This window comes from Lissotriton helveticus, chromosome 7 (assembly GCF_964261635.1).
Source record: "Lissotriton helveticus chromosome 7, aLisHel1.1, whole genome shotgun sequence".
NCBI classification, from domain to species: Eukaryota; Metazoa; Chordata; class Amphibia; order Caudata; family Salamandridae; genus Lissotriton; species Lissotriton helveticus.
The window spans coordinates 1,965,270,811-1,965,297,325 of NC_136068.1; the positions used below are offsets into that span (position 1 = coordinate 1,965,270,811).

Consider the following 26,515-nt stretch of genomic DNA (forward strand, 5'->3'; position numbering starts at 1 on the left):
ATCCAAAAGTACAGGAATGCTATGTCTTTGAAGAGTAGTTAAAATAAAAACCATCCGAATTGTAAAATGCTTGGGAATATGCGTAGTTACATTTGTGACAAATTGAGAGATCTTAGAAAAAGATTTACTCGAAGAAACAATCTCATCTTTCCTCGAGAATTATAGTTTTCCGACGGATTAGATGAAAAAGTTTCTATCACTAGGGCCTTATTTTTAGCAGGTTTAACTGTACAATCCTTAGCAAAATGACCAGGCTTGCCACAGTACAAACACAAGTTACCCTTACGTCTTCGCTCTTTCTCCTCAGGGGTCAAAGGTCCTTTAAACCCTCCCGAAAAAACAGGTTCAACTAAGGTATTCTTAACTTCAGACTCTTTTTTCTCAACTCTAACTTGTGAACTTCTAAAATCGGTTCTAGTTTTCTCGTTTTTACGTTCACCTAAACGGTGATCAAGCTTAACCACAAGGTCTTGAAATTCCTTAAAATTCCCAGGTTGATCAACAATGTGTGCAAGAGAATCTTTCAAATCGTCCCTCAGACCTCTATAAAACAAAGATTCTTTTCTCTTCAGGCCAATGAGTTTCAGTTAAAAGTCTATTGAAGGTAGTGATGTAAGAAATGAGATCCTTGCTCCCTTGCCGAAGACTCAATAACTCATTATCTGAAGACTGAACAAAGGTGTGCTTAGCAAATAAACTAGACATGGCTATTTTAAAATCTTGCAGGTTATGAAGCAAGGGATCATCATTATCTATCAAAGGCATAGCCCAATTTGCAGCCACCCCTCCCAAATAAGAAATAAAAGCTACCTTAGCTGTGTCTGAAGAAAAAATCTGAGGTTTACACATGAAATGCAATTGACATTGGCTAAGAAAAGTTGCAAATCTACTATTATCTCCGGAAAATCTTTCTGGATTTGCCAGAGGGACAGATGTCGGGGTGACTACACTGACTTGAACTGGTTGACCTTCAGTCCGGTCATCTGAAGTATGTGACTGTCGAACCTCAGTCCCAAACCTAGTAGGCGCTAAGACTGGCTTTTTCTCCTTAATAGGATCTCTCCAGACAGAGAACCCCGCTCTAGTTTCATCCAACTCCTGACGAAGCGTTAGGTTTTCTAAACGTAAATTCTCCATCTCCACAGTCATTTTCTGCACTAACTGTGACAACTCTGAAATATCCATGAGGGTGAGTTTACAAACTCAAGAGGAAACGATTACGGTATGGCTTAGTCTACTGTTGAAAAGTCCTGTGAGTCACTTCTGACGTTTCCTCTTGAAGCTGCAAACTCTCAACTCCCTCAAGGATCAATCAACACAATCAGGAATACAACTCTGAGTGTATCAACTTTTCCCCCAGGGAAAGGGGAAGTGGACAGAGAAACTAACAAATAAATAAACACTGTCTTCTGTTGTTGTTTCTCAAAAGTGTTCCAGGCCGTAGACTTCTCTTGGTTGCGCCTCACAGGTTTTCACGCAATTCTGTTATTAAATAACATTTGTTTTAAAAGACAACTCAAACCAAACTTCTTAACACTGAATTATGTTTTAAACTTCAGTAACTGACCATTGAGTTAGATGGCCCTTGTTCACACTCTATTTGATATCAGAATTTGCTCAGTCTTTTCTCTATACCTTTTTGAAAACAAGAGGAAAAATTTCACATTAGCAAAAGCTTCTCCTAAATTATGGGTTAGTTTGTTAATTGGTTTTAGTTAACCCAACTGGTTTAAATCATGCAAACTAGTACCTGAAGACTTCAGCAACGCTTCAACTGGTTTGGAATCTGCAGTTAGGAGATAGTAAAAACAACAACCTACTCCCTTAAACTACTGCAAGGGCTTTTGACTCAAGAAGTTCTCTAAAAGAATAACCCTACTAAACAGAGTCTGTAGCTGTATCCTATTTAACAACTTAAAGAAATTACTGAACAGTTTCTTAAATGTCTTTACTGTAATTCCTTGTCTTAGCTTAGGCTTGTTTTTCCCTTCACAGGTGAAAAAACTCTTCCCAATTGAGAAGTCCCTAACGCTAATAAACCTCTGTCAGTTTAAGAACATTCTCCTTGCCTTTGCCAAGGCCTGTTTCTTCTGTCCGCTTAAATAATAGAAAGTCTTCGTCCAAACGCTGTACACAGATTCTATTACCTTCTCGTGAGACTCTAGAATCATTAAGGTCTATGGCTTCTCCTTACAAGAGTTATTTTGCCTTACTGTACTTGGCACTCGCTTCACCGAGCAGACTGCAGCCTCGTACTGAATTCAGCGGAGAAAAACGAAACTTGATCTTCCTCCTTGCGCGGCGAGAAGTACTCGGGTTCTCGGCTTCAGCGAAACCACGAATCACACAAAGGCTGCCAGCTAGGGTGATGGCTCGAGATTGGATCAATTAATCAGGCAGAATGGGGGAACTTACAGGAGTCTAGGATTAATTAACGGCTTGAGACAAACCGTCAGGACAGGAGCAGAAGTGCTCGCCAGGGCAGCAACACGAGACGAAGCGCCGAGCCGTTGGGCTTCAGTCTATTTATAAACAAACGCTGTCACGCGAGCAGCGCGAGCTCTCTTCTCATGTGGAATCTAATCTCGAGAGCCAGCGCGAGCCTCTCTCGAAAAAATGAGCGCACAATCTAAATTTTTAACCCCTAGGACTTAACACAAGGCTAAAAGCAAACAAGCATTGTTAATTGCAAATTCCCAAACAGTATTTACAATGACTTAAAACAGGAAATCACCTACTTAACTTATTCCTAAGTTTCATATTATCATTAATTTGATCTGGCAGTTTATTCAACACATGAACTGAACCTAAATCCCACTATATGAAGTAAGACGACCAGTAGCACCCCTAACATATACTGTGCTAAGGCCACCAGAAGTCCATCATCCACACCCACCTCCACCCACCTCCTGTTTTACAAATGAAAAAAGGAAATGTACCCCAATGCCCAACCCGTGTGGTCCAGAGACTGCCTAATCTACTTAGTGGTTTAAATTGTGTTTCGAAAGTTTTTGTTGCACTCGTTTTTGGCTAGACAAGTGATGTATGTAAGTGTGTGAAAAGCAGGATTTCAAGTGCCTTCAGATTTGGGCCTCACCAAAATGGTTAAACAGGAACTTTCCAGTGTGCAGTGAGCCTGTCTGTATCCAAGGAGAATCTATCTCTAGCAGCACGTCTCTGCCTCCTGCACATCAGCCTGTGCTTTACTGATTGGCCCTCAGGCAGCAGCCTTCAACCTCCATCACACCTGCACAGGCCCCTAACTTTGTGGAGGAAGTCCAAGACAGGCACCTCCATTTTGAAGCCCTAGCCTCTGAGTCCTAAACTGCCCTGTAAACAGAGACAGAGAAAGTGGTAAGAGCACAGACATTGTGCTGTCACATTGATGGTAGGTGCATTAGAGCCATTGTTAAGTTAGCATGAGCCCGGTTGCCATGATGCTGCTTTTGCACATGAAAATACATACTGTTATTTTTCACAACTCAATTTATACCTTTCACATGAGAACACTTTGCTGTGTTCGTTCCTGGAGTTTAGTCTGAACACTGTGAAAAAGGTCATTAAACAATGCCACTTGTTATTCTGTTCTGGTCAGACCCTAGCACCTAGACAAAACATACTGGTGCAGCTGCTATAGGCGGGAACTCATGCTTCGATATTAGGGGAATACACGCTTAATTAGCATACACTAGGAGAGGGATCTTTCCATGGAGAAGAGCAACACGCGCTTGTGATGTAGAAATATGATCTATGTCCTGTGGCATGGGGTCTGTTGACAAAGCCCAGAGATCTTCTAATATATAAAAATAGTTCTTCTTGCCAAGGGGAGGGTGGGAGTATAGGCACTGTAGTCCTTTCTCTAATGTTCTCATAAAATGACATCTCTCTTCATGATAAATGGCCTTACTGCAATGCTTACCAGATGGTAATATGTATCTTTCTGCTTGTTGCAGCATGTATACTGCATTTAAGAGCACGTTAGCTCAAATAATTATTTTAAACTATCTTTGCGTTTATGATTTGATCTAATTGTGGATGAGTACGAGTAAGTGAGCAAAAAGATGGGTCTTGTTTCCACGTTTCCTGAGAGATCAGGGAGTGTTGTGTTCTGGGGTATCCAATCATTTGTTACTCTTGTTGTGTGTAGTAGAGCAAGTGAGACACTACAGTTTGTCGGTCCTAGGCTTTTGGGTACTAAGGTGGTAGGAAAGCACAGCCCCATGCACCAAGTTCCCATATTACCAAGCATAGTTAAGGATGTGCATAATCCCTGCAACATAGCGCCACCAACGTTTGATTTACTACTTATCAGCAAGAGCGTCTGAGTAGCGTTTGTGCTTGTCCACAATAAACTTTCCATAGTAACCAGAGATGTAACCGGAGTGCGTGAGGTTAACCTCCTGTATTTGCGATAGTAGGTTTTTCAAGCTTGAATTTTAAAAGGTTTTTGTTCTTCTTTTATTAATCCAGACATTGCGCTACCATTTAATTTTTACTGTTTGAATAATAGCTATAGCAATTGCAGATCACAATCGGCCTGCTCTTACTGCGCATTTGAATAAAAATGGAGTCCTGGAAGCAGCAGCTTCCATTACCTTTGTCGTAGAAGCAAATGCTGCGTATCGCTTTGAAGTGTTTTATTCCTGGGTGACATCCTGCGGTTGATGGAAATTATGGTTTCTTCATTGAATATACTCACGCCCAGGTTCCCCGGGAATATAGACCATATAGGTCCATTGAAGCTCCATTGTCGGCTTGGCAGCACACCATCTGATTTAATGGCGCCCTACCTCACCCTGTTACGTCAGTCCATTTAGGCCCCTTATCGGTCGACGGATTTTGGTTGGATCTACACCACACCCTAATTTTTGTGGTATTATACACGCAGAGCTACGTGAATTATATGCTTCAGGAACCCTTATCCATCGGTGTGTGATACAATATGTGTCTCACACCATACATGCGGCTCCAGGTGGTACCCCTTCACAGCAACCTGCACATGGCAGCATGGTATCAAGCTCCATCATGAATAATTCAGTGAAGGGCAAACATCCTCAGAGTAGGGAAGACTTGCCATTTTGGGTGGCTGAAAAATTTGAGCAACTTGAAGCTGTTCTTCCAAATACATACCCTGTAGAAAAACACAGGATCCTGATGAAGAGTTTAATGAAAGGTCTAGTTCCCAATGTTGTGGATTGTACCACGTGGGGTACGGTGTTCGCGGCATTGTATTCCCTTTGCTATGGCACACCCTCTATGGCAGTCCTGCCGTCGTTCATTAGGAAGGTGCAGGATGTGCGTGGGGCTGAGGTAGCCCTAGAGATGGCGATGAGATTGATCGGCGTTTTCCCTATCGTCTCTGATATGATCTTTGCTAATACTAAGGGAGATACTGTGAGTCTACAAATTAGAAACTGCCTTAAATTAGTGGCAGATGTAGATAAGCAGCTTGAGTTGCCAAAGATTATAGCTAAAGTCTATAAGTAATTGGGGCACAATAATTTGGGGCTCTGACCTTTTGCACAACTGCAAACACAAATAAAGCACCTCTTGAGAAGGAGGGCATCTATTCTTTCTTAAAAAGATTTGGAATAAAAATAATCAGCTCAACAACAACAGCCAAAGCGGAGGTTGCGTGCTGGTTCTCTGACGCCTGTGACTTCAGAACGTACATATGATGTAGGTGACCATTCTAAACTTAACTCTCCAGAAAGGTTTCAGGTTCCTGACTCCCGTTCTCCTCGCTCCTTACAGGAATTGTCGGATAAAAGGTTCAGCGGAGAGAACCGCCAGGATCAAAAGCCACGTGAGTCCACGCAACAGCGACCTGATCGGCCACACCAGTCTGGCGTTAAAGCCAAACCTGAGAGACAAACACCTTATCGTGGCCCATTTCAGAAGAAAAAAGTTGCCGCAGTAACAGCTAAATATACCTCAGACGGTGAGAACCTGTCTCCTGGACTGGGGATGGGGTGTGACACTCCTAGACAGTGCGGCAGAGGTTACTATAGTCCGGGAGGCACTGTGTCCTTATCTGGAGGCGAAAGCAACGGACACATTTATTTCAGTTGGAAACAGCTGATACATTAGTGGCACTCCTTGATTGGCTTTAAGAACTAGTCCTGCAAATGAAAGGGGATATAGAACTTAAAATTAGGGGTATATTTAGGGATAAACTAACCTCCTCCTATGACATTTTGTTGGCAGAGGCAGACTGGCCTTCTCAGTTTGTTTTGGTTTCTTTGAGAGGAGAGGATGTAATACTACCGAGTTTCTCGATGTACATCCCAGAATAGGCTAAACATGCTTAATGCGGAGGAATGTGCTTTGGCCCTTGCTCGAGTCATCTATCGGAATCAGGTAGGCTGGGATAATGTTTTACCTGCTCATGAAATTCCTTTACTGCCACAACCACAGGCTCAATACCCAATCAAACGTGAAGTGAAAAACGCCATTAGTGATATTTTAACGCAGTTGGAATATCAAGGTGTAATTGAATCATGCGTGTCGTTAATGAATAATCCTCCTTTCCTGATATCGAAACCATACGGTTCATATCGGATAGTTTTAGAATAAAGAAATTTGAACAGTGATATTCGTATGTTTGCAGTACAGAACACTCACAGCTCTGCATTGATAAACAACATAGTCCGAAAAAAGTACAAAACTACTTTGGATATTTCAAATGGTTTTTAGAGTCACAATTTGGCTCTAGTTGGAACCGCATTTACCACCAATGGCAATCAGAAAAAATTCACAAGGTTGCCAATGGGCTATAAGACTAGCCTTGGCGCATTCTACAGGCGTGTTGTGTCTCTTTTACACGGTAAAGTTCCTGATGCAATCTCATACCTCGATGACATTTATTTGACGACGGATGATCTGGTGCATCTGGTGTGTGTTGACTGCATTATAGTGTAATTAGCTGACAGTGGTTACAAATGTAATTTTGCAAAGTCACACATTGCCTTTTTGGCGGTTCTCTTTTTGGGTTATGAACTCAATATTGAAAGTAGGGTGTTGGACCCCCACTTTCTAAAGAAATGTGCCCAATTGCAACCACCTTCTACTCCTAAAAAGTTACAATCTATGTTTTTATTTTTATTTTGGGAGAACTTACATTCCTGATTCTGGTCAACGTATCAAGCCGCTTTGCACATTGATACAACTCAATTATTCATCTGCCAGCTGGCTTCCAGAACATACATCAATTGCTCGGTCCACGCAGTCTGATCTGCTAGCGACCTACTTTCTGTTAACCCGTGATAACTCGACTAACTTGGTTATACGGATTGTGCCTGGAACATTGGATTTCCCTAACCTGATGTTTAATGAGGAGGACACCATCCCCATCACATACAAATCTCATTTGTACACATCAGCTGAAATGCGTTTTGCACCAATTGAAAAAATCCTACGGCTGTGCAGATGGCGATCCAGAAGGAACGCTTTCTAGCACAGTGCAAATACATTCTGATGGTTTCACCAATTCCACCAATGGAGACGGTAACCAGAGCGAGTGTACCGAATTCTAAATTTTGGCACCCACGTTCGATTCAGTGGGCCAGCTCTTTGACATCAACAGATGTCACCTTCATCTATGACCCTTCTTTGCAGATGCAGGGATTTTTACAGTATGAACAAGTTCATCCTGCGCTGCACTTTCTTCTTCTGAACAATATACCTGTATAATTTACACAGATGGTTGAGCGTAACCTGCCGTTGGTTCTTAGTATGCTTAGTCAGCTGCATGTGACATTGTTGACTGGGGGTGAGTGCTTGCAATGTCCAGGATGGACTGTTCCCATGAGGCACAGTCCGATTGATTTGCATATGGCCATGTCTGAACTGGGGTGGCAGAGAGAGCTAAAGAATGATGATGGATTAAACCCAGATCAATTAACTGGCGGTGAGGGCTTGCAATGTTCAACACTCCGTCCATCATCCCCTTTGGTATTGCTTTGTTCGCCATAAGTTGGCAGGGTATGCCCAGACAAGGGTCCCTTGCTTACTTTGCCACTGGATTCAAGCTAGCCTGGCTGATGATGGCTGATTAGCCAGAAATCGGTCCCAGGAAGCTTGTTTCCGGTGCAGGGAAGACGTGGCTTGGCAGTTCGGGCTGGACTGTTCACATGAGGCACAGGGTCAGACTGATTTGCATATGGCCATGTCTGAACTGGGGTGGCGGTGTGAGCTAAAGAATGATGATGGATTAAACTCAGATCAGTTGACTGGGGGTGAGTGCTTGCAATGTTCAACCCTCAGTCCATCATCCCCTTTGGTTTTACAGGTTGATGGTGAATTCCAGTCATCCTTGATTCACACACAGTCTCTGGAAGACTGCAAGGCAGAGTTGGCTGAATTACAGGCTTTGGATTTAGCTCTTGAATTCGCTGATCCTACATCCCCACTCTAGTAGTATGTGACTCTTTCTATTGTGTACAATCCTATAATGACAATCTTTTCTTATGGTCTCAAAACTATTATTGAGATTCGAGTGACAGCTCTTAAGGAAAGCTTGCCACTCACACTTGTTATTCACACTCTTGGTCATCAGAATGTGAGAGCACATGCTATTGGTAATTCTTTGGCTGATTAGGCAGCCAAATATGCCGTAGCCACTTGTTCAGTAGCAGCAGTTACAAGGTCCATATCTAAAATTGATATTGGCATTCTTGCTGCAACAGCTGCCACTGAAGTTGGGACAGCTTACCCAAATGGTTTCCCATCTAAATATTCTTGTCATATGTCTCCGGGAACAAGTTCCCTTTGCAACAATACCGTCCATTGGGGATAAGCTGATTCCCAACGAGGACCGCAGACTTCCTTTGATCATAGCAGCACATGAGTGGGTTTGGTGGAGAAGCGTGGCTCAGTGGTTAGAGGCGGCAGACCTGGAAGCTGAGATCAGCCGTGGACCAGGGTTCGATTGCCCGCCTCGGCGGGTCTCGGGCTCAAAAATTCCACGGGCTCTCTAATTCTCGTTCCGGTGCCTACTCGACTCACGGGTTCACACTCTGCGACTCTGGGCAATAGCTTGCTTAATCTCCACTACGGCCCCTCGCGGCGGGATGCCTGGCTTTCACCTTGTGGACACCCTGCCGGGGTATCTCACAGGGGAATACCAGGACGGGTTCCCTAAGCAAGCGCCGAGATGCCTACGGGTAGTCGTGCGCTATACAAGAGCATAATCATTTCATTTCATTTCATTTCACATGAGGGCATGGCCTCGGCACATGCTGGTGTTTCAGCCACAGTGTCCCTCTTGCAGCAGTGTTACTGGTGGCATGGTTTGTACAGACATACTCATAATTATGTTCTTTCTTGTGATATATGCCAGCAAATTAAGCCATCCACAGTTGCTCAGCCACAACATACGCAGCTTTATATTTCAAATCAACCATTTGGTTGTATATATGGTTATCATTGCAATCTTTTGACATCAGTTTCTGCATATAAACATATTTTGGTTGCAGTTGACTCATGCACAAGATTCCTCTGGGTTTGGCCACAACACAGTGCTGGCACTCAAAATGTCATCAGGGGTTTTCGTGTCTTTATCGTAACATTTGTGTGTGGTACCTTACATTCTGATCAAGGTCCAGAGTTCAGCTCTAAGGCTTACAAGGATGCAATGAGGTCTTTGGGGGAACTATTGCAATTTTTGACTCCATACCGGCCTTAGGGCAATTCTGTAGTGGAGCGAATTAACCGTGATTTAAAGCAATCTTTGACAGCTAGAGTCTTGGTTACTGGCAGGAGTTGAATGACTCATTTATATGGGGTACAATGTGCACTTAAGATAGAGGAACCACCCAACCAACTTTACATTTTTAATTCTTTGTTCATGAAGCATTATCTTATCCCACCATGGACCTCCATGGATCTACGTTTGGATGGTGCTTATTATGGTGTTTCTCTTCATGTCGATTGGATTTGTGACAGTCTTATTCCTTCTGATTAATGGTCACTATTTGCCTGAATGCTCCGCAGTCCACCAGGTAGATGGTGCTCTCGCCCCATTACAATCTTCTCATGTGTTAAGAAGAGACCAAACCCACATGAACATTTCAGCTTTTCCTGTAGTTGATAGGATTGTTTGGGATAATGTTTCTTATGACTCCTTGGTTGATGTCATCACACCTAGAATGCATTCTGACGCCTGGGATGTAAAGGCAATGCATTCATTGTTTTCTGATTTAGAGTATTACACTGCATTTGAGACAGAAGATTTATATTTAAATTCCGCATATTTTGGTGATTTATTCTGTTTTCAACATTGTCATTATTTTTTACATAAGTCTAATGCAATCAGGAATCAGTTTAATTATACTCAGTGGGAGCAGTGTCCCGTTCCATTCCAGGGTAGCTCTGACACAAAGAGATTCGTTTGTTTATTTTACTGGTTATAATCTATCTGCCCCAAAATAATATTTCTATGAAGTGTATGCCCAAACACACAATTTTATTTATGTTGACCCATACTAAATTGATATATTCTTCGACATTCATAACGAACTTGTGTAGAAAACGTTATGATTATTCCAAGGACATAGTTGACTTGAAGTCAATATGGGGTACCAAATATTGGCAGGTACAAGGTACTGAATCATTACATCGTGCTTGTTTGATCCAATCACAATAAATATTTCTGAATCAGACTATTCTACAGACGACATGCTTTGGCTTAGCCACTGCTCAGAATTTAAACTCTCCATCTATCCCGTCATTGGCATTTTATGATAATTGGCAACAATTTACAAATTATTATTTGGATGAGTTGCAAGAAGTAATTAATAATGGTACACTTAATTCGTCTAATATTAACACCTTTGGCTGGGTAATATGGCCCGTTATTACAAATGCATGCCAGTTGCGTTTTTCAAATTTGTCCAATGGTTTTACTCTTAGTAGACCTGATCCACGTTTTGCACACTCACATTCTGTTACTACTTATTCAGTGGGCAAATTGTGTCAGCAGTGGTTAGGGCAATCATCCTTGCCAGCAGCAAAACAACATTTGTCACGGTTTAACTGATGATATTGATCTGGCAGATTTCCTTTTAGGTCCAAGGACCACATGTCCTAAAGGTGTAACTTATTTAGCTTACAATGAACTGTGGAAGCTTTCATAAGCAGAGGTGGCGTTCAGATTGCGACAGCTTGACCAAGATAATTTGCGTAAAGTACTAGATCTGGTTGACAACAGCATTTAGACTTTATTCACGTATTTATACTTTAAATAATAATGTATCATCTCTTATTTACATTGTAAAAACGGATATGTCTGTTTTATATCATGGTCAAAATCAATTGCGTTCTTTCAAGCAATTTGGCTGGAGTTTGCAATTTTTGAAAATTAAAAGGTGCCATGGGATTATTTAAACACAATAGCTTTGATATATTTGATATATTTATTAATTTATATAGCACCTGAATCACCCCATCAGGTTTATCCCAGTGCTGGAACAGTGTGCTTTATTTTTGCTCTTTAATTTGACGGATAAACAATGTGAGAAGTTAGCCTGGCATATGATGTCCACTAGTTCTAGTGGGCACCTTGTACCAGTCTAATCAACCCTTATTGATGGTGCTTGTAAAGTCAACCTCATAGAAATCTGTCTTAGGGGAAGCAGTGACGAGCAGTCTTCAGGCCAAGACTTCAGAGAGCAAATTAAGCGAGTTGTTTTACCAATTACAATCCCTTGAGTACCAAATGAAAGTACACCACACAAGTTATATATCAAATATATATGCATTTATTCTAAACACAACCCCTCTGCACTCTTTATGAGGTCAGAGGTAAAAGTACAATACAAGTTACTTAATTAGCATACGATAAGTTGCACAGTATACGTTTTGCCCTAGGGGCCTCACAAACGATATACTAAAATAGTGGTATAAGAACCAAGTGAGAATTAGAAAGCAGGCCTGGGGCCTGTGGAATCGCTGGGGCTACTCTAAACAACCAAAGGTTAGGAAGTAGGAGGCCCACGGGAGACGCGTGCAGTGTCTAAACACAGGTGCGGGTTCCCATTGACTTTTCATGGAGTTCATAAAAGTTACAAAGATACAATTTAAGGACACTTCCAGGAACCCTTTTAAACTAGGACACTTCGAGAGTCAAGACCCATGCGAGCACCGGAGTACTCGTGTTACCTCACCCAAGGAAGCCGGGTGCATAGGTGTCTTTTCGCGTCGGGTTTCGTCGTCGTTTTCAATGGAGATCTGCAAAGAAGTGCTGCAGGCGACCAGAGGAAAAGTGTCTGGGTGGATCCAAGGGTGAATAGAAGATCTGTAGAACCTGAAATCAGAAGGGACAGAGTCTGGGTCACTTGCCAGTGACCAGGGCGGCGACAGGAAGATGCCACAAGATGTCGGTGATTTCAGGTGAAGATGTGAAGTTTGTCTCTTCAGCCACGAGGACCAGGAGGCGTCGACAATGACCAGGAGCTGGATTCGAGCTTTCCCAAGAAGGATCTAGGTGACTACGGTGTCGGGATCCAGATTGGACCCAACAACCCTTGGCAAACGCAACCCATGCAGGAAGTCAAGATGGGCTTTGGTGCAGACCAGCAAGGTCTGAGGAACTTCTTCCTTGCAGGGAAGTTGGAGCAAGCATGGAGCAACCAGGAAAGCAAGTTAGATTCAAAGAAAGATCTTTGGGGGGCTCACTGGCCAACGGGCAAGGAACTGCAAAGACGCATTGAGCTGAAATGCAAAAGAAGGGCCCACGGGACACTCGTGGAGTGGGGGCCTCTGAGCTTCAGTGCAAATGGTGCTTGGGGCTGGGTCGTCAAGCACCCCAATGCACAACTTCAAGATACCTTGTGAAGTAAGTGCAGCTTGCAAAATGCAGGATGTCCAGGAGTTCCAGTCCCACGTCTCTCATGTCCTCCATGGGTCTCAGTTTTGCTGTGAGAGAAGGTCGGGGTCAGAGAGATGGAGGAGAGATGTCTGGAAGTCTGTGTCCTGTGTTGCAGATTCTTTGGGATCCGGCAGGAGCCTCAAAAATGCATAACAGCAAAGTTGCTGTTGGTTCCTGCTTGAACAGAGTGGTCACTCCTTGACCACAAGGGAGATATCTTCCGTCTTCCAGTCGAAATGGAATGTCGAAGGTTCAGGATATATGTTTCAGAGTTTTGTCCAGGGTAATCTAAAGTACTAGGGACTGGGATCCTATACTTATACTAAGTTTAGGGGCTGGGCTACCTTTAAGGTCCCTCCTATGGGTGGACCTGGGAAGGGGGTGGTTACACCCCTTTCCTTTGTCCAGTTTTGCACCAGAGATGGAGCAGAGTGACCCAGAAACCGGTTTGTACTGGGAAATGCACGGAGCACCTAGTGTGCCCCAGGCAGTGTCTGGAAAGCATTCACTGAATGCAGCCCTCCCTGCCCCAATACACTAAAGCCTGTCTGGGGAGGTGCCAGCACCTCCCTGGACAGGAAACCTATTGTCCAGGCCTCCCCTGCCGGAGGTTCGTCCAACAGCAGGAGGGCAGACTCGTGTCTGTGGCAGCAGCGTCCATTTTGTGATGCTGAGGCTCTGTTTAACTTTAACCGGATAAACCAGTAACTACATGTCTTCTACCTCTAGAAGGGTGGAATGCTACCCCCGCCACAAGAACTGGTGGGGGGTAGTATTCCAACGTGTTTGACACCTTACACAACATGTTTTGATGAAGCCAAACCAAAGTTTGCATTAACCGCGAGGATTATAATGCACTTAAGAGTATATGGTATGGCTATATCATAGAACAGCTATAAGGGGATGCTTCCGAAAGCTGCAGAGGGGCTCAGCTCATGCTAGGGCACCCTCTCACATAAAACCAAGCACTCTGCCTCCAGGATTGTTAAGGCCTGCCATAGGAGAGACTTATAGGTGTATATGTGTCTATATACAGATATAGGTATAATATATCTAAGTAAGGGGTGATTACACCACCTTACCCAGGCTGTGTGAACAAACCTGTGGTGTCAGTTTGGAAGGAAAACCAGGGGTGGCACAATACATGCTGCAGCCCCTGGTAGGCCTAGGGTTTTCCTGAAAAGGGAGGACTGTGATTCTACTATGGGACATGCATTGTTGTGCAAACAAGTGAGGCGTGTAATGTGTCAGTGCCTAATTTGGCTTGTTTTTTAAAAGGATCACCCATCCCATCAATAATTTCCACACTCACGTTGCTTTCAAATGGTAGTTATCTTATTTTGAATATCCACAACTGCTGCAGCTTACGGGTGGGCATTCTGTATATAGTTACAGTTGCCGCACTTGTTACTTGTTGTAGCATTGTTCTATTACACCCCCGCATGGGGTTGTTGATAATACTCTCTGGCCTTCCATTCTCACTTTTAAGACAGACTTCAATAAATTGAGCAGGCTCAAAGCGCTTTTGTTTTAACAAGAAGTGGATCTCACTTCAGCATGAGGGACCTTCGTAATAGAGGTGGCAAGGACCTCTAGTGCGATTCATTTACTTTGAAATATGAATTGGATGGCATCTCTATTTTTTTCCAATGACATCCTTTTGGAATGCCTTGCGTCCAGAAATTATCTTAATGCCTTTGAAGAATAGACTATATCAATTTAACATTTTTTTTTGTTGGTTTGTAACTATACCCCAACCATGGAATACAAAATTTGTGTTGGCACACGTTGAACTTTGACTCTGCTTATGATTGACATCTGTTATCTAGGCACTACAATCTGGCCAAGGGGAGGGTATCACATGGTTGATAGGGGATTAGAGCCATTGTTAAGTTAGCTTGAGCCCAGTCACCATGATGCTGCTTTTGCACATGACACCATATGCTTTTATTTTTCACAACTCCATTTCTGCGTTTCACATGAGAACAGTTTGCTGTGCCAATTCCCTGTCTGTTTCTGGAGTTCAGTCTGAATACTGTGAACAAGGTTGCTAAAAAATGCCACTTGTTATTATGTTCTGGTCAGACAAAACATACTGTCACATCTGTCCTGGGGTATGGGGTCTGCTGACAAAGCACAGGAATCTTCTATTATATAATAGTTCTACTTGCCAAGAGGAGGGTATGAGTTTAATCACTGTAGTCCTTTCTCTAAAATCTTTATAAAATGATGTGTCCCTTCATGATATATGGCCTTACTGTAATGCTAATGATATTTGTAATGTGTATCTGTCTGCTTATTGTGGTACGTATACTGCATTTAAGAGCACGTTAGTTAAAATAAATATTTTAAACTATCTAAGTGTTTCTGTTTTGATCATATTGTGGATGAGTATGAGTAAGCAAGCGAAAAGGTGTGTCTTGTTTCCACAATTCCTGAGAGATCAGGGAGTGTTGTGTTCTATTTAGTTATTAGGTGTTTTCTATAGCGTGAACAAGACTCTAAAATTGGGTGTCAGAGCGCTTTACAGAACCACCCCCTTAAACAAAAGCAGATATTCAATTCTTTAACGAATGTGTAAACAGATTTGTAGAGTATGACTACTAACCCGTGAGGGTCTCAAGGTGTTGGGAAGAAGGGGAGATGCAGGTTCTAGTCCATCAAGGAGGAGGTCCGTCGAAGAGCCATGTTTTGAGGTTTTTCGTGAAGATGGGGAGCGATTTTGTCTGTCTGAGGTGGAGTGGTAGGGTGTTCAAGGCTGTGGCCACGAGGAAGGAGAAGGAGCGGCCTCCCAATCTGTACTTCTTGGTATGGGGGACCATGGCGTAGGAGAGTTGGGCTGATCATAGTGACCTTTGGGGTACATGGAATTTGAGTCGGTTGTTCAGGTATTCAGGTCCAATGTTGTGGAGGGCTGTGTGTGTGTGAGAATCTTGAAGGTGATTCTACCCTCAATGGGGACCTAGTGAAGTGTGTGCAGGTGCTGGGAGATGTGGCATTGTCTTGGCAGGTGAGGACCAGTCTTGCAGCAGTGTTCTGGATGTTTTGTAGCTTGCGGACGAGGTTTTTGTTTATTCTGGCGTAGAGTGCATTGCCGTAGTCAAGTCTTCTGTTGACAAGGGCGTGAGTGATGGGGTTTCTGTGCTCGAGTGGGATCCATTTGAATGTCTTGCGTAGGAGGATGTGGAAGCAGGAGGATGTGACGAGTTTATATGTTGGTCCATTTTGAGTTTGGAGTCCAGGATGATTCTGAGGTTGCATGCGTGGTCCGTGGGGGTGGATGGGTTTCTGAGGGCAGGGTGCCACCAGGTGTCATTCCAGACATCGGGGTGTGGGCCCATGATGAGTACTTCTGTTTTGTCAGTGTTGAGTTGTTGGCAGCTGCTTTTCAGTCAATTAGAGACTGCTTCCATGCCTTCTTGAAAGTTGTACTTGGCTGCTTTGGGTTTGTTCGATAGGGAGAGAATGAGTTAGGTGTTGTCTGCATATGAGACAATGTTGAGTCTGTTTGTTCTGATGATGGGGTGAGTGGAGCCATGTAGATGATGAACAGTGTAGGGCTGAGGGAGGATCCCTGGGGGACTCCACAGGTGGTTGGTGTAGGGTACGAGAGGAAAGGAGGGAGTCTGACCCACTGTGTTCTGCCGGAGAGGAAGGAGTGGATCCATTTGAGGGCCTTACCCCGCATCCTTGCGTCCTGAAGTCTGCGTGTTAGAGTGCTGTGAGAGACTATATCGAAGACCTCTGAGAGGTCGAGGAGTATGAGGGCTACTATCTCGCCTCTGTCCAGGAGGAAGCAGATGTTGTCTGTGGCGACTTTCTTTGGGAGCAGGGTGATGGGTCTGTATTTTTTGAAGTTGGTGGGGTCTGCTGAGGGATTCTTCAGGAGGGGCTTGATCTCAGCGTGCTTTCATTCTTCGGAGAAGGAGGCATTCGCGATGGAGCATAGGTGCAATTATGTCGGCAGCTCAGTTGAAGATGTGGTGGGCAGGGATCCATGGGGGCCCCGGAGTGGATTGACTTCATTGTCCTCAGTGTGTCTTTGATGCTGAGGGCTGTCCAGCTGTGAATGGTTGGCTCCAGGGTGTCAGGTGGTTGGTCAGGGTTCAGTGTGTTGGCTGTCTTCGTTGAAGTTCTTGTAAATGTCCCTGATTTTGTGGTGGAAGAAGGAGCTGAGTTTGTCGCAGAGGTCTTGAGAGGGAGGGATGTTTGTAGACTCGCTGGTGGGTTGGGAGAAATCCTTGATGATTCTGAAGAGCTCTTTGCTGATGTGCGCATGTTTGGGGATCTTGTCTTTGATCACTGTTTTTCTGGAATTTCTGATGAGGTGGTGGTGGTGGGCCTGGTTGGCAGCTCTGAGGTTGTTGTGGGCTTCTGTGGATTTGGATTTCCTCCAGGTCTTTTCGAGGCAGTGGAATGTGCATCTGGACCCTCGGAGTTCAGTGAACGAGCTGGCTTTCTTGGTGCGTGTGTTGTTTTTCTTCTTGAAGGGGGCTATGGTTTTGCAGCTGTCGGAGATCCATCTGTGCATAGTTCGGGCTATGGTGTTGGGGTCGTCTTCCGCGATGGTTGGCGTGGAGTTTGAGTGAGGCGGTGAGCTGGTCGTTGGTGATTTTGGTCCAGTTTCTTCGTGGGAGCAGGTGCTGGGAACTGTGGATGGTGGTTGTTCTGAAGGAGAAGTGGATGCCTTAAAGGTCTGTTCATGGGAGTTCAATGGTGTGGCTGAAAGTGATGGAGTTTCCTGTTGTGAAGAAGGGGTCAAGGATGTGCCCTTCTGAGTATGTTGGTTCTGTAAGGATCTGGAGGAGTTCAATGTTGTGGAGGTTGTTTAGGAGGGATGTGGTGTTGGGTCTAGTTGGTTGTCGAGGTGGAAGTTGAGGTCTCACAACAAGGTGTAGATGGTGGATGCAATGGCTTGTGGCAAGATGATATCTGTGATCGTGATGGAGTTGGTAAATGGTCCATGGGTTCCAGGGGCGTCATTAGATGAGGGTTCCTCAGAGGGTGGTGATGGGGCTGGCCTGCATCTTGAACTGTAGGCGTTCCGTCCGGTCTGTGGGCTCATTAGGGAGTGTGCTCAGTCAGAGGGTGGACATGTGGACGATGGCGATTCCTCCTCCAGGGAGTCAGCGGCAGTCCCTCCGGGGGATCTTGTTCCCTCGGGGAATGGCAATGACGATGTTCAGTCCTGAGGTGGTGTTGGTCCTGGTTTTGGTGAAGAATGCGATGTCCGGGGTGGTGCTGTCGAGAAGGTCCCCGATTTTGGTGGTGTGTTTGTGGAAGGATCGTACATTGAGGAGGATTCATTGAAGAGTCTTCGGTGCGGTTGTGTTCTTGTGGGTGGGTTTTGCTCGGTCTGTGGTCCTGGTGGTGCTGCAGGGGTGCCAGCAGTGGTGACAGCTGAATGGTTCGTGGGTGTGGGCTGGTGAAGCTAGCTTGCAGTTGTTGTTGCGACCTGGGTTGAGTGCGTGGAGTGCAGCTTCATTATAGCGGCCCAGGTATAACTTTCGGGTAGAGAAGGGCCTCGAACACCAACACTACAGGAGTGCAGGGGCTCAAGAGAGCCTGATCTTTGTTATGGGAGAAATGTTGTGTAGCCTGATGTTTGTTATGGGAGAAAATGACCCATCAAAAATGACTTAGTCTCCTTTTTGAATTGTGGACCATACATGATTCTTCTAATATTCGGTGAGTGCGAATTCCAAATCCTTGGTGCAGCTGCTGTGAACGCTCTATCATATGATCTCTTCTTAATGAAGTATGCTGGTTTCAGTAAAAAAAAAAATTCATCCCCTGGAGGGTCTACTGCCTCCCGACAATGTGATTTTCTGGGCCAGGTAACATGGAGTTTTGTGGTGTATTGCCTTGTGTGTGATACATGCAATCTCCAGATCAATGTGTGCCTCTTACAGTAGCCAATAGAGCGCTTTCAAATGTGGAGGTAAGTGGTCAAATTCTTCTGATCCCGTTATGAGTCTGGCTGCTGTATTGAGACATGCTTTTGGGGGAGCTGTTGAGATCTTAGGAAGCCCTGAAAGGGTTGAGCATCCAAACTCAATTCTTGATATGACCAGTGCCTGGACTGCCATTTTGAGATCATCTGATTCGATGAACGGTTTTAATTTTTTTAGGTAACTCAGATGGAAACGTGCGTTTTTTTCCTTTGTGTTAATGTGGATTTGCATGTTTAGTTCTTTATCCAGAGGAATTCAAAGATATTTGGTTTAGTCCACTAAAATTGGGTAACCATTTAGCGCAGTGATCATCTTCGTCCATTCCTTAATCCTGTATGCGTTTTAGGAGGGGAGATCAGGAGGAATGTGGTATTTTTTGCATTGAGCATAAGAAGATTGTCACCTAGCCAGTCAACGTTTCTCTGTAGTGCTTACTTCATTATGTTGATCTCTTCTGGTGATGAAAGCATCATATACAGCTGGGTGTCATCTGTATACACGTGGAAGGAAATGCTAGCCTGTTGTAATACTTCTGTGGTTCAATGTTCAGGTGGAATAGTGAACAGGATAGAGTTAATACTTGTGGAACCCCAATCTGAATTGGAAATGGAAAGGATAGCTTACTCTTCACTAGGAATCTCTGAAATGTGTTCTCTAGGAAGGAATAGAACCATCTCAAGACTGCTTCCGATAAGCCCATCCTATTCTCGAGACTGTCTAATAATTTGGGATGATTTACGGTGACAAATGCAGACGATAGGTCAAGAAGGACCAGCAGACAGGTTTCAATGCGATCTAGAGCAAGCAGAGCATCATCTACTATGTGTAGGATTGCTGTTTTGTGCTATGATGTGATATTAACCCTGATTGGTAGTCGTTTAGTAGCTTAAATTCAGTAATATGTTGATTCAGTTGTTGTTGAGCACATTTTTCTAGTATTTTGGCTAGTAAGGGGATGGTTGTTACCAGCCTAAAGTTGTTGGGATCCGAAGGGTTCTCCATAGGTTTTTTTAAGAGAGGGTGTAGTATTTGAAGAATGAAATGAAGCTAGTTGATAGTATCTTCTTGAATTTATTCTCCAGTAAAAGAGCACGTCTGGTCAGATCCACAACTCACAGGAAACTGACCAACAGTAAAATATGGAACATTCATTGACAGCATGACTGGAATGTGGTACATGTCATCATTCAAAGAATGCACAAGTCTTAAAGAAATACTTACTATCTTAACACAATATAAATAAATAATAACCTATAAACTAACATACTACATATCTTCCCCTCTTTGTTTTTTTTTTTTAAAAAAACAAAAATTTATTTATACACAAAAAATTCCTGATACTTTGAAGGTCTAATGACAGATCTGCCAAAAGAAGATTTCTGGATAAAGGAAGATTCTCTATCTTGGTTAACAGGTACACAATCATCACAAACATTAGAAGAGGCTTCATTGTCCCCAGCATTTGAAGGAGAAGCTTCATTATCACAAACATTCGAAGGAGAAACTTCATCATGAGAACAATTTCTATTTACAAAGGGGTTAGAATCAATAGAATTCTGAACAGAATCTGAGATGTCAGATTGAATACAATCAAAACACCAAAAATGCCCAAGGGATTTCTTTGTATTATCCAAGGAAACATGTTCATGCTGGTGTTGAGATGGAGCTAAGCGACTTAAATGCCACTTTTCACCATTCTCCAACGTAACAGAATTTTCATGAATTTTCACAACCTTTTTAGGAGAACTAAATTTGCTCTGACCTTTAGGTACCTTTCTAGCATTTTTAATACAGACAAAATCTCCAATTTGTAACTTGACAGGTTTTTCACCATGTTTACAATCATGGTATAATCTATTTTTAGTTTGAGAAGAAGACAACTTAGAGTTGATTGCATCAGTATCATAGAATACCATATCATTCCTTTTCATCCAACCTGGGTTAGTTTTTGAAAAAGGAACTCGACACCGCATTAAAGAAAAAGGACATTTGCCAGAAGAAGGATGTGGAGTAACTCTATACGCCTACAACATCTTCTTACATTTACTCTCCCAAACGAGATTTGACTTAAAACACAACTGAATAGTATTTTTAATGACCCTGTTAAGCCTTTCCACAACTCCGTTACAAGAAGGGTGGTATAAAGGTGTCAACTTATGGTTAATTCCTTTTGAAGCGAAAAACAATTGCATTTCTTTGGACTTAAACTGAGGCCCATTGTCAGTTAAAACAGATGAAGGACAACCTTCTTGGATAAATACACATTCCAAGAATTCAATAATAACTGTGTTAGCTTTCTCGACTACCTTCAATTCAAACCATTTAGAAAATAAATCCACAATAACAATAACAAACTTAACATTGTTATCAAACCAATTGACAGGTCCCATGATGTCCATGGCTAACTCTTCCCAAGGAAATTTGGGAGCAATAACATTTCCCAAAGGTGGATTGAAGGTTTTTTTTGATTTGTCCGAAACTTCACAATTTATACATGCTTTAACAAGTTTTTCTATATCATTATCCATTCCTGGCCACCAATACTGGTCTCTCACCCTTGATTTTGTTCGAGAAATGCCCGGATGGCCTTCATGGGACAACTGCATAATGTGAGATCTAACAGACATGGGTGGAATTATTTTATCACTCCTAAGTAGAAATATATCAGAAATGGAAAGTTCATCACGGACTTACCAAAAACCCCTCAAAGAATCATTAAGATTCTTTTTACAAAAATCTTTCCAACCCATTACCACTTTAGATTTAACTTCAGTAAGAAGTTTATCATCAGAATCAGCTTTGAGCCACTGGTCTTTAGAAAAACTGTCAAAAATGTTGCAAATAGACAATATTTGCAACGGAAAAATCATTCCAGGAATTACGGTCAGCCACATAAATCGGTAGAGAAAATCTGCTCAAAAAATCTGCAATGATGTTTTTTTTTCCTGGAACATAATTTATAACAAATAAGAAATCTTGCAAGCGCATGGACAATCTAGAAATTCTAGCCGTAGCTTTATACAAACCTTGTGTGGTTAATAATTTGGTAAGGGGTTTATGATCTGTTCTCACACAAAATGGCATTCCCCAAATGAACTTTCTAAAATGCTCTAATCCCCACACAACCGCAAGGGTTTCCCTTTCGATTACGGAGTATTTTTCCTCAGTAGGCGTAAGGGATCTTGAGGCAAAAGCAATTACCACTTCCTGATCAGATTCAGACAATTGAGTTAAAACTGCCCCCAAGCCTTTAGAACTAGCATCAGTAGTAACGAATGTGGAGGCAGTAGGATCAAAACCTTGCAGGTTGGGAGCACAGCAAACAGCCTGTTTAATAATTTCAAAAGCTTGTTGACATTCCTGTGACCAAACAAAAGGAACTTTGTTCTTCAAAAGAACACGCATAGGAAAAGTTCTCACTAAAATTAGAAACAAATTTGGAGTAAAACTCCGCTAAACCCAGAAATGACCTTAGATCATCTTTGGATTTAGGAGCAGGAGCATCTGAAATGGCTCTTATGAGTTTAGTCTTAGGCCTTATTCCCTGATCACTAATCTCATGCCCTAGATACACAACTTTGTCCACTGAAAAAGTACATTTAGAAATTTCTGCAGTGAGACATCTTTCATCAAGGACTTTCATAACTTTTCTCAGTCTAGAGTCATGTTGTGGAGCATCCTTACCTAAAATAAGGATATCATCTTGGAAGAAGATGACACCAGCCATATCACCGAATAATTGTGACATGAGGCGCTGAAAAACCGCAGCCGCAGAAGCCAAACCAAATGGCATGCGGCGAAAACGGAAACAGCCAAAAGGGGTACAAAATGCAGTAAGATCACGGCTGGAATGATGTAAAGTGATCTGGTGATACGCTGAAGATAAATCCAGCGTAGAGAAAAATTTAGCACCACGAGTTAAAGACAACATTTCATCAATCCTGGGTAACGGAAACTGATCCACAATTATGTTATTATTCAAGTTTCTCAAATCAACACATAAGCGGATTTTTCCATTAGCCCGTCTAGCGACCACCAATGGAGAAATCCACTCAGACGATTCAATAGGTTCTATGATACCACTCTCTTGTAATTTTAATAAATCACTTTTAACTTAGTCTCTAACAATCAATGGTATGTTCCGTACCTTATGAATCATTGGAACAGCTTTACTCTTTAGTCTTATGCGGTGAGAAAAACCTTTGAATTTTCCAATCTTACCTGAGAAAACGTTCGGAAACTCTTTAAGAATCCAATTCTTGGTATCTTCACTTACACCAGTAACTAGGACCTGTTCAACACTGTTAGGATCAAGAACAATGTGTAAGGATCTTTGATCTCTCCAGCCTAAAACAGGAGGACCATCTACGGCGATGTATAACTTACAAAATGCAGTACGATGTTTGAATTCAAAAATCAAAGAACGAAAACCTAACATTTCTATAGTGTTACCAGTAAAGCTTTCAGTAAGAATATCACTGGGTTCTAAGTGAGGACCCAATTCATTAACCAAATCCTTCTCCCAAACCTTTTTGTTGACAATAGTATAGGGAGATCCAGAGTCGGCAGCAACTTGAACAGGAATACCTCCAAATTTCACAATACATAAGGGTTTACTTCTATCATCCTCCCCAACAACCAAAACAATATTACATTTCGCATTTGTAGAAGAATTGGGAGATGACAAGCTTATGTCAGAGTCATAATCAGAAGAAGTATCAGTGATACATGCTACTTTGGTATGTTGGTAGGACTTTTTGTTGCATACTTTAGCGTAATGACCAACTGTACCACAATTGGAACACTTTGCAGATCTAGCAGGGCAATTTTCAGAGCTTGCATTATGATTTTTATCGCCACAACGGTAACATGCAAAAGAAAATGAGCTACTCTGAAAAGATTTGTTCTTATTAAACGTTTTCTTGCTAGATGAAGAAGAAGAATTCTTATTAGTCTGGAATTTCCTGCTTGCATTCTTTTTTGCATAAAGATTTTTCTTCTTGTTATCAGATATATTGTTCACAGTAGGTGTGGAGGCAGATTCCGATTGTTTAGATAAAGCTTTAGAACTTCTATCCGATAATTCAGCTTTTTTTAGTAAGGTAATGACATCCTTGAGGCTAGACTCTCCTTCAATCCAAAGCCTGTCTTGTATACTCTTGTTTTTAGTACAAACCACAACTTGATCTCTGATCAATTCATCGTGTAAAACACCGAATTTGCATTGTGCAGCCAAAATTTTTAGTTGAGACATATTCTTCAACAGTTTCGTTCTGTAGTTGTTTGCGTTTAAAAAACGCACGTCTTGTCACACCGATGCAAACTGTAGGTGAATAGTGCTCAGTTAAATCTGATAATGCTGTCTTAAATTTGTCATAATCCCCTGATCTATCAGGTTTTTGCATTTGTTCATAAACCCTGAGACCCTCAGGACCGAGACTGAAGTAGCATTCGCATTTTTCTATCAGATGATAAAATACCAACATTTTCCTCCAAAGTGGCGATGTAATTCAAAAAATAATTTTTCCATTCATCCCACTTTATTATAGGATCACCTGGAGAAACTAAAAATTCTTTAGGTGTGCTAATGTTAATGTTAATGCATGAGGATGATGTTGAGGCAGTATTGCTAGAAGTAGAATCATCAGTCATGTTTAATTAAAAACGAATTTAACAAATTCAAAAGTCTTGAAATAAATTGCAAAACGAAGTACACTGAAAATGTCAATATTGAGTATTAAGTAAATAATATCTTACTTTTGAATGAATACGCTTTGAAAAGACAAAATATCCTTTGCGAGTGTACTTCGAAGAATTGCCGAAGTCAGACGTGCTCGGTGTGGAGTTTCAAGATGGCGGCACGTACGCGTCACGTCAGGTCACGTTGGTTGACCTGAGACGTGGTGACGCGTATGGACAAAACTGGAGCGTTGTTAAGTGTTAACGTTGCCAAGAGACAGGCTCGAGGATGAGGCTCGAGAGTTGGAGCGAGCGCCTGTACATGGAGCAACGGAACGCGTTCGAAGGTAAACACTTTGTGCGCGAAAGAATAGGAGCGCACAAAAATGAAAATAATTCGTAAACTCACAGTTTTTTGTTTCGAAGGTATTCAGGAAGCGCCGCTTTACTTATTCCGGTGAAGATAGAGTTGAGGGAATGTAGGTTCGTTTTTTGAAGAAAACCGGCATATATGAAATGTTTTTTTTTTTTTTTAATTTATATTGAAGGAAACTTCTTAGTATCCCAATCGTCGCCAATAAAATGTAGTATTTGAAGAATGAAATGAAGCTAGTTGATAGTATCTTCTTGAATTTATTCTCCAGTAAAAGAGCACGTCTGGTCAGATCCACAACTCACAGGAAACTGACCAACAGTAAAATATGGAACATTCATTGACAGCATGACTGGAATGTGGTACATGTCATCATTCAAAGAATGCACAAGTCTTAAAGAAATACTTACTATCTTAACACAATATAAATAAATAATAACCTATAAACTAACATACTACAGAGGGATTACCCGTCCAGGTTATAGGCAATTAGGGAAAGATCCTTGGACTAGTGATTCAAAAATGATCTTAGTCCAATAGGGGATGACTAAGTGATTGAATGAGGGCTAGCATTTAGCAGGAAGAGGCTCATTGTAGTTGTTATTGTGTTTCAACGTTAGCAAGGTTTTGGTAATGTCATGTTGGTCATATAGTTTGAAGTCTGACCAATGAGCATTATTTTTGGGGATTGCTTGTGCAGGTGTGTCTGTATTCTTCCCTTGTTTATTCTTTATATTCAAGGCTGTCAGCGGTATTCTTGAGTTCTCTCCAGTGAGCTGGCTTTGCCAGTAAAGAATGTTAAGAAATCTTCACAGCTCAATTCCGATTTAGAAGTTAGTAGGGAGGATTTGGCTAATTTGTTTGATTGATGTTTTAGTAGATCGAAGAGTTTTCTTGTCCTATCTTTTTGTAATTTAAATACGCTTTTATTGTAGGTTTTTTGTGACTTTCTTAATTGTTTTAGGTTGGGGGAGGATGGACTTTGTCTCCATATCCGTTCTGTGAGAGAGAGTTTCTGTCTTTCATCATTAAGTGAACTATTGAGCCATTGGTTTTTATCCTTGACCTGAATTCCTTTCATTTTTAGAGGGGCTATATTGTCAATTATTTTATAAATCGTACAATTGTAATGATCCGTCAGCTCGCTGACATCTGTCAGTTCAGAAGTGGGTGGAAGTTCATTCTCGCATTGTAAAGTTCAACTTTCAGAGTTCAGACCTTTAGTGTCTCTAACCCAATGCTTGGTTTTGACTGGTTTTGCGATTGTTTTATTTTTAGTGGCAGGAACTTGGAACGTGAGGATGTGGTGAACAGACCAGTCACAGGGGACAATAGAGACTGATTGGACCGCATTCTCTTTTGAGATGATCCAATTTAAAGTAGCACCTTTGGGGTGGGTTGGCAGTGTACAGGTTTTCCCTAGTGAGTGGTCGGTTAGAAATTCTTTAAGAATATTGACCTGATTATCATTGATGTCATTCCAATGAAGGTTGATTTCTCCTAGGAAAAAAACATTGGCGTGTGGTTCTGAGTTGCTGTAATAATTTCCATTAGTTGGTCTACGAGCATCAAGTGTTGGCCGGGGGGTGGTAGAATGTGTTTTTTGTACCATTGGTTGTCTGTAAATCGTACAGAGAGCCC

At 42.3% G+C, this 26,515-nt stretch overlaps 1 protein-coding gene across 2 annotated transcripts in view; it reads right to left on the reverse strand.

Annotated features, from left to right (window-relative positions):
* LOC144770987 (histamine N-methyltransferase A-like) overlaps positions 1–26,515 on the reverse strand; it is a 333,433-nt gene that overhangs the window by 255,295 nt on the left and 51,623 nt on the right. Inside the window, exon 2 of one of the 2 annotated variants that reach the window (XM_078655856.1) lies at positions 23,044–23,123. The exons of the other annotated variant lie outside the window; for it this stretch is intronic. The gene's annotated coding sequence lies outside the window, so the exon portion shown is untranslated. The remainder of the gene's footprint in view (positions 1–23,043; positions 23,124–26,515) is intronic. 2 annotated transcript variants of the gene reach the window in all.